Raw genomic sequence first — 9,147 nt, forward strand, 5'->3', positions numbered from 1 at the left:
CTTCAACTATCTTTACTGGACACTTGTACGACATAAATATGTATCACTGAGCACACGCAGGTGCCTCGTCATCGGCATCAGGTCTAACTACGCCCTCCCCTCTCCTCCAAGGCATACGGTTGCGCCGATAAACAATCTCTTTTTCTGCCAATGCCAGGGAGGGAGTGCTTACACACATGTCACCCGCCTCTTGAATACGAAAGGCCTGGGAGCCGAGAAAAAAGAAAGAAAAATTATCGAAGTCTTTCCTATTCAAGAGGCGGGTGACATGTGTAAGCACTCCCTCCCTGGTGTTGGCAGAAAAAGAGATTGTTTATCGGCGCAACCGTATGCCTTGCAGGAGAGGGCAGGGCGTAGTTAGACCTGTTGCGGATGACGAGGCACCTGCGTGTGCTCAGTGATACATATTTATGTTGTACAAGTGTCCAGTAAAGATAGTTGAAGTCTAGCGGGTGTCCTGTGTGTGTGTGTGTCTTGGTGTTGTGTGTGTTTCTTACTGCTAAGAATATGATTCCTTCACTATCAGAGTTAGGCGTCTAGTTGCCATTAGAGATTTGTAGCAGTTACATGCACTGGAGGGGTTTCTTTCCCTGTGTGCTTTCAAAAGCGCATGTATTTTTGCACGATGCAGCCAAATTTTGTCGAGCCACAGCGGCGAAAGTAATCATGTTTTGTACATTCCAGAAACTGATATGGCTACTACGAACAACTAGCTAAAAGTCTCTAACTGCAACCAGTTGCAAACCTGTGTTAGTTAAAAAGTTAATTATCAGAAATTAGTTAACCAGCTTACTAAATACTCCTCACCGGCTTTCTGGTGTCTGCTAACACTGGTAATATTATGCAGCAAAAGCCATATTTTTGAAAACTACTTATTCTTCCCTGAAACACCTGCTGCATATAAATACTGCTCACTTTCCTGTACAACACAGAAACGAAATAATTTCTTCTGTAACATGAAAGTTCCATGAGCCACATAACAAACCCGTGGAAAAAAACTGCATGCATACACACACATCCCTCCAAAACAGCTAAAAAATCCCACACAGTGAAACAATGCTTACACTGTCTTAAGACCAACATTAAAGGCTGCAAACACTAGCGAATTAAAAGTCAAACAAATGCCAAACATATGCTAAATGTCCCCATGGATGTAGATATTAAGCTATGAGCTGATTTTAATAAAAATGCATCAGCACAGAAATGCTTAAGAGACTTTGTTGGTGCACTATCCTGACACTTGTCCTCAATATCAGGCAGCCTGCTTGTTGTTCATCATCATCATCAGCCTGACTATGCCCACTGCAGGGCAAAGGCCTCTCCCATGCCTCTCCAATTAACCCTGTCGTTACTTGTCTGCATCACCAGTGGAAGAGGTAGCGTCCTAGTGATGAGACGTGTGCACGAACAGGTAGCCTTCTCCATGGCAGAATGCAGCAGCAAGAGAACTGCACAAGAAAACATTCAAAGTATACAGTTATAGTAACTTCTAATAGAATCAAACACGGAGCAGCAACAATCAGTTAAATGTGCACTAAAATGCAGCACTCTGAGTGAGTTTGATAAGGCTGCTGAGTAATAGCATAAGCAGCAGTCACAAGACTAGAACTAAATGTAATGCGTCCTTGAACAAGAAAAAGCTATAACATGCTGTTGTGTTCAATTCTGCCCCCACATTCGAAGACTGAATGATATTCACAGGAACTGCCATTAACGTGTTACACCTAATTAGGCAGGCTCGAGACAACGCGGTAGGTGACTATAGGTTCTAGGAACAGTAGGGGAGAGTTATTAGTAGAGTTCGCAGATAGAAATAGTTTACGGATTATGAATACCTTCTTCCGCAAACGAGCAAACAGGAAGTGGACGTGGAAGAGCCCCAATGGTGAGACTAAACATGAAATAGACTTCATACTGTGTGCACACCCTGGCATCGTAGAGGATGTGGAGGTCCTCGGTAAGGTCCGTTGTAGCGACCACAGAATGGTAAGGTCTCGTGTTAGCTTAGATTTGAAGAGGGAACGGAGGAAACTGGTGAAGCGAAAGGCTATTAACGAGTTAGCATTAAGAGGGAAGGTAGAGGAATTCAGACTGTCGCTGCAAAACAGATTTTCCGCTTTAACTGAAGAAGACGACCGCAGTGTTGAAACAATGAATGATAATCTTACAGCTATCGTTACAGAGTGCGCCGCAGAAGTAGGTGGTAGGATGGTTCGACAGGATACCAGCAAGCTATCTCAGGAGACTAAAGATCTGATTAAGAAACGCCAAAGCATGAGGACTTCTAACTCCACAGACAGGATAGAACTAGCAGATCTATCGAAGTTAATAAATAAGCGCAAGGTAGCCGACATAAGAAAGTTTAACGTGGAGAAAATCGAGCATGCTCTAAGGAACGGAGGTAGCCTAAAATCAGTGAGGAGAAAACTGGGCATAGGTAAAAACCAGATGTATGCGCTAAAAGACAAACAGGGCAATGTCATCAGCAATATGGATAAGATAGTCTAATTAGCCGAAGAATTCTACACAAATCTATACAGTAGCGAATGTAATCATCAAGTTACTGAGGGAGGCAGTCGAGCACAGCAATGGGACATCCTGCCAGTAACGAAGGAGGAAGTAAAGAAAGCCTTAGGAGCAATGCAAAGAGGGAAAGCAGCTGGTGAGGATCAGGTAACAGCAGATTTGTTGAAGTATGGAGGAGAGATTGTGCTACAAAAACTAGCCACCCTGTATACGCAGTGCCTTGTGACCTCGAGAGTACCAGAAGCTTGGAAGAACGCTAACATTATCTTAATTCATAAGAAAGGAGACGTCAAGGACTTGAAGAATTACAGACCAATCAGCTTATTGTCCGTTGCCTCCAAGGTATTTAATAAGGTAATCGCTAATAGAGTCAGGAAAACCTTGGACTTTAGTCAACCAAATGATCAGGCAGGCTTTCGTAAAGGATACTCGACAATAGACCACATTCACACTACCAATCAGGTGATAGAAAAATGCGCGGAATATAACCAACCCCTATATATAGCCTTCATTGATTACGAGAAAGCATTTGACTCAGTGGAAACCTCAGCTGTCATGCAGGCATTGCGGAATCAGGGTGTGGAAGAGTGTTATGTGAAAATATTGGAAGATATTTATAACAATTGCACAGCTACTATAGTTCTCCATAAAGTCAGCAATAAAATTCCAATACGGAAAGGTGTCAGGCAGGGAGACATGATCTCGCCAATGCTCTTCAATGCCTGCTTACAGGAGGTATTCCGGGGACTGGAATGGGAACAGTTAGGGATAAGAGTTAATGGAGAATACCTGAGTAAATTGCAATTCGCTGATGACATTGCCTTGCTAAGCCACTCAGGACAAGAACTGCAAAGCATGATCAACCAGTTAGACAGGCAGAGCAGAACGGTGGGGCTAAGAATTAACATGCAGAAAACCAAAGTAATGTTCAACAGCCTAGCAAGGGAACAGCAGTTCACAATTGGTAGCGAGGTGCTGGAAGTAGTAAGAGAATATGTCTACTTAGGGCAGGTAGTGACCGCAGATCCGGATCATGAGAGGGAAATAACTAGAAGAATAAGAATGGGGTGGAGCGCATATAGCAGATCCTCTCAGATCATGATTGGTAGCTTACCAATATCCCTGAAGAGAAAAGTATACAACAGCTGTATCCTACCGGTACTCACCTATGGGGCAGAAACGTGAAGGCTAACAAAGAGGGTTCAGCTTAAGTTAAGAACAATGCAGCGAGCTATGGAAAGGAAAATGATAGGTGTAACGTTAAGAGATCGGAAGAGGGCGGAGTGGGTGAGGGAACAAACGCGGGTTAATGACATGGTTGGTTTATGGTTTATGGGGTTTAACGTCCCAAAGCGACTGAGGCTATGAGAGACGCCGTAGTGAAGGGCTCCGGAAATTTCGACCACCTGGGGTTCTTTAACGTGCATTGACATCGCACAGTACACGGGCCTCTAGAATTTCTCCTCCAAAGAAATTCCAGCCGCCGCGGCCGGGATCGAACCCGCGTCTTTTGGGACAGCAGCCGAGCACCATAGCCACTGAGCCACCGCTGCGGCGGGTTAATGACATCTTAGTTGAAATCAAGAAGAAGAAATGGGCTTGGGCAGGGCATGTAATGCGAAGGCAAGATAACCGCTGGTCTTTAAGGGTAACGGAGTGGATTCCAAGAGAAAGCAAACGCAGCAGGGGACGACAGAAAGTTAGGTGGTCGGATGAGATTAAGAAGTTTGCGGGGATACAGTGGCGGCAAGTGACAAAGGACAGGGTTAATTGGAGAGACATGGGAGAGGCCTTTGCCCTGCAGTGGGTGTAGTCAGGCTGATGATGATGATGACCAAATTAGGCTACCACGAAGAGATATTTAGCCATTCCAGTCATATGAAGATAACATGCAGGCCATAAAATATAAAAATTATTTTGTGTTTCTGATTTGTCTGCACAAAAATTCAGGCAGCTTTTGTTTTCAAAAGTGATGGCACAAAGACATTGCAATATAATGCACATGTTGCTGTAGATAATGTATCATTTGGAGCTATACCAGGTGTTAGGGGAAAATGTATGAACAAAGAGTACAAAGGTGAGCAAGTTCGTCAGGGCAAGAGTGGCACACTCTAAAGCAAATGAATCAAAATATTAAGGCACACACTGCGTCAGATACAATACTTGTAAGTAAAGCTGCATAGAACTACAAGCGATAAAAGCCTCAGAAACGTGCCCCTAAGGGAGCAGCTGGACTGGTAGTTTTTTATTTGTCCCGCAGCACATCCCTCTAGTGCTGAGGCCTGCTCATATCTGTTTAAGTTAAGAATACAAGGGAAACAAGCAAACAAGTGTTCCAAAGAAGATAAAAATGTGCACTTAGGTTGTTCTTTAGGAAATTACCTGTCACTAATTGCAGCAATAAATACCTCGAGAAAGAAAATAAGTTATTTACACAGCTTACTACAAACCTTGATGGCACGGGAGAAAGGCAACATCAAATGCATCGGTTCAAGTAAAGCCAGGGGTCTTGTTAAGGTCACAGCAATATTTGTTGACTTAGGCTCAGCTAGTGTAATGCAATCAGTAACTGAACGTCGGCATGAATAAAAAAAACAATGCACCAATACTCAATTCCAAATGCATTTCAACTGTACAGTGCAGTCAGTTGTGACAAAGGGAGTGTGAAAGAAAACCTCAGCAATGCTCATGACATCGAATAAGCACCTTTCTTCTGTACAGCTAAAATATAAGCTTTGCAGGGTTTCATGTAATGCAAGGATAACCTGGTAAGGTATCAATTATTGATGCTAGCAACAAATATGCTTCTAAAGCAGAGTGCTCCACTTGAACGCCAATATTCAATTATGCATTGCCCGTTAGGCCATGCCTATCACATCACTGGTTCACTTCAAACATGCCATACCTTGTAAGAGGTAGGTACTGCTGAAGTAAACCTATAAAATTTATTTGCTGCTTTTAGACTGCTGTATAAAGGTCATGAAGCAGATAATTGTTTTAATTTGGTCTATACAGTGGTCAAGATTTCCAAGCACGAGAGGCATGAGGGAAAAAACTATAGAAAGCATTTCACACTATAACACAATGCACTTGACTAGGGGAGTGCTTTCATGACGCCCGCAATATCTTTTCCCTTTCTCTTGGTCCTCTTTTAAAAGAAAAAAAAAACGAAAGAGAGAGGGAGCCTGGACCAGAAGATTTTTGGCAGGCTAAAAAAGACAAGGAAAATATACCCACTTGTCTACCTATCCTTTTACAAGTGGCACATGCTTGATATCCAGTGTCAATGGCTGATAGGCTGAACCAGCAGGTCTTGATGTCATTTGCCTCTGGTTGAGGTAGCATTGGCTCGATGACAGATGAAAGCTGGTGCAAAAGTAGCGTGATGATACCGGTGGAGCAGCTGTACAGGGCTTGACTGCGGGTGCATTTGAAGAAAGGCTGCATTAGAGCCATGCTTTCATAAACATCACAGAAGCCACATCCCATTAAAACCTCTAGCTGTTCAGTCCAATGTGTTCATGAGTGGAGGCTAATTATTAATTACCTATGCCTCCAATAGTTAGCAAAAAAATGGTTTACAAAGCTTGTCATACTTTTCTTAAAGCTATTATTCGCGAATCACGTTATACTTTTATCGCTTCAGACTGAAAATGGGGGAATGACATAAATGTAGTGAACGTAAAAAAATAAAATGACAACAAACCTTCTATTGTGCGATTACCTCAGCTGCACTGCAATGGAATGGTTCTGCTATTTTTAATCGTTTCGTTGACCAGAACTATCAAGAAACACAGCACTTGATGTGACTGCGACGTAGAACGGGCAATGCTCCTTATCCAGTAAACACTCAGGCAGCAGAATCAAAAGACGCACGCCGCTACAAGCACTTTTCGTTCTTATGGTCTCCTTTTCACGCGCTGCTCCTGTTCAGTCGGAATAACGAATCAAGCAGCACCCCATAGTTCTCGGCGTGCAACCAAATTCTATCACATAACTCCTGCGCCGAGGAGCTGACGCAAACAGCGTGAGGCGGCGGGTTAAAAGTTGCATAGTTGGCAAGCGAGCGTGTCAGAACACCTTCTCTCTGCAAACGATCGCGTGGTGCCCGCATTTTGCACCTCACTGCGAACAAGACGTGAAGACCAACCCAAATGCATTCGCAGCCCTCAATCATACCCCCGACACATCGCAGAAGTCATTTTCCAGTTCTGTACTTACATTTGTCAACGTTCACGGCAAGCCGTTTCTTCTATCGGGCATCGGGCGCCGGCCGCTCTCGGCGTGGTTGCGTGCAGTACGTCAGAGCAGTTTTTGAGCACTGCGTGCGCGTAAGAACGTCTTCCGCAGCACTGGAGCCATCTGTCACCTTCCGAGTTCAGTCACACTACCACAACACTAACGAGGCCGCACATTTAACACAAACAAACTGAAGAAACGCACCCACATCACAACCGTCGCACCCCGCCAACAAAGAGTCGTTTCAGCGTCCTAAACAAGATAGTGTAGCGCGCGGCCAACATGAGACTCGCAATCGGCCGCCAGCGAACGGAAAGGTGGCGCTAATGTCGCCTAACTTTACACGCGTTAAAAAAAGAATTGATAAAGCCCTTTTTGCCACAAACTTGTTGCATTAAACGACAAAATATTTTGTTTCAATTACAAAGTCAGCAAATTGGAATGATTGCGGTGAAAAAATGCGACTACTCACAAGCATCTGTTTCTGGCGGCGCTGCGAACGAAAGCTTGGAAAACCGGGCAGCATGCCGGGCAGCTACAGGCGACGCATCTGGGGCCAGGAAAGCCGCAGCCGCTGCACGGCTGCACTGTCTGCCTAGTTCTAAGGCTATAACTCAGCTCCCCGTAACTGCGTCGCAGAATAAGGAATGATGATGATGTTGCCAAACGCTGCTGGTTTCGGTTTTTATTTTCGCATATTGTGTGGCTTAGCGTACTCTACACAGCTTGGCTCATGCGATTTATTGTACGTGTGTGTACCTAGGGAACACGAGCGTTCGCACGCCGCTCTAGCGTGACGCGCGAAACTTTCAAGGCTGCGCTGCAGCATCGCCTCTGTTTTGTGTGTGTTTATATCACGTCATTGGACACCGTGCACGCTCTTTGCTCGAGCGAGCCCCGCCGACAGTCGCGCTACCGTAGTCTTTTTGTGTGCTTCCTTGATTGCTTTTTGCCTCTGCCTTATGCGGTCCTCGGCTCGGCCTCACGTCCGCTGATGGCAGTAAGAAAAGGCGAAGACTGAACACATGCTTTCGCGCGTCTACTCCGTATGACTACGTTAAAACCCAACACTTTATTCCAGGATTCCTTAGTCATTGCATTACGGGAAGATAGAAAATACAGCTCTCACCACGTTTTCCCTCGCCACAGCTTCGTACCGTGTTTGCGTTGAAGGAGATGCAAGTGAAGATGCGGAAGAGGCACTGCGCCTGTGTTTTAGCGGTGCTCAAAGTGGGGGCTGCTCTCACCCTAGCTTTTTCCATACTGGAAGCTCCTCTGTGGCTCAGTACTACCGAAAAATGTAACAAGTCAAGAATGAGGGCTTATAGTGCTCCAATTGCCGTGCACCTTCCTCATGCAAAGCCCTTGTTACCGCAGTTGAGTACAGCGGGCCGCTGTTACCTGTTTTGTTTCTCTATACTTCTCTTTATAGTATCGGCCGCCAAACATGAATAAAATTTAATATTGCCTTGCCTGAAATTTCGCATGTACAGTCGCTGAGGAACGAAGCAACTTGAGTTCTCGAAGCTGTAAGCCTGCACACGTTACACAGAATTTACTCAGAGCGCGAAGCGGTGCGGCCCTTTTCGCGCGGGGTTTTTCAGTCCCATGCGATCAGCCATTGCTGGTCGCTCGAGGAGGAGGGTAGTGCGAGGGTTTAAATTGGGCGCTCCCACGTGGAGTGGCATAGTGTACCGGGCACTTTTGCATGGCGGGCAGTGTGCAGGGAAAGTGTGCTTGCGGTGCAGGTTCAGGAAGCTGGTGATATAATTTGGGCGCCATTTGGGCTAGCGAGAACGTGTCATTCAATGAGTGTGGAAACACATCGGTGCAATGCTAAACTTGAATTTTTTTGTAGCTCGCAACAATAATCCCTCTGAAACCTCAGAGCGCAACGCTCTTAATGCTAGTGTGTTTTAGCACCGTCGTACCGTACATCACTGTTCAACTGCACGCTAAAATATGACCTATCAAGAATTACAACAATATCAACACCAACGTGTTTCGAATTGGCAGAGTTGTTGTACAGCTCTGCTGAAATTCTTTGTTAGTTCTGAAACGTTAAATCTGTTTAATGACTGCCTGAGTACAGAATTTAAGGACGAATACGCAGCAGAAAGCATTGTTTTCGTGTAGAATGAGCCATCAGCGAAACTGATTCGCTGTAACGAAGTCATCATTGCGCTTATGTAATACAATATGTCACTAGCTCCTATTTTTTCTTAAAGTTCTTTTAATTTCCTTGAAGTGCAAGGCAATAATACTTGAGTATTCTATGAATTCATTCACTTTGTACCAAAATTATTTCGTTTGCTGGTAACTTTTTTCGTAGACTTTATACAATCAAAAATTGTCACTAAATGTCTTCAATTCAAGGCACGT

General features: G+C 44.6%; 1 long non-coding RNA gene across 1 annotated transcript; it reads right to left on the reverse strand.

The window, feature by feature from the left end:
• Positions 1-434: 434 nt before the first annotated feature.
• On the reverse strand, positions 435-7,008 carry LOC149357862 (uncharacterized). Its single transcript, XR_016291898.1, has 3 exons — positions 6,748-7,008; positions 5,764-5,944; positions 435-1,448 (listed from the first exon to the last, which is right to left on the reverse strand). It is a non-coding gene; the product is annotated as an uncharacterized LOC149357862 (long non-coding RNA).
• Between the last annotated feature and the right edge of the window lie 2,139 nt (positions 7,009-9,147).

Source organism: Amblyomma mixtum, chromosome 3 (assembly GCF_055824585.1).
Source record: "Amblyomma mixtum isolate Tamu chromosome 3, ASM5582458v1, whole genome shotgun sequence".
Lineage (NCBI taxonomy): Eukaryota > Metazoa > Arthropoda > Arachnida > Ixodida > Ixodidae > Amblyomma > Amblyomma mixtum.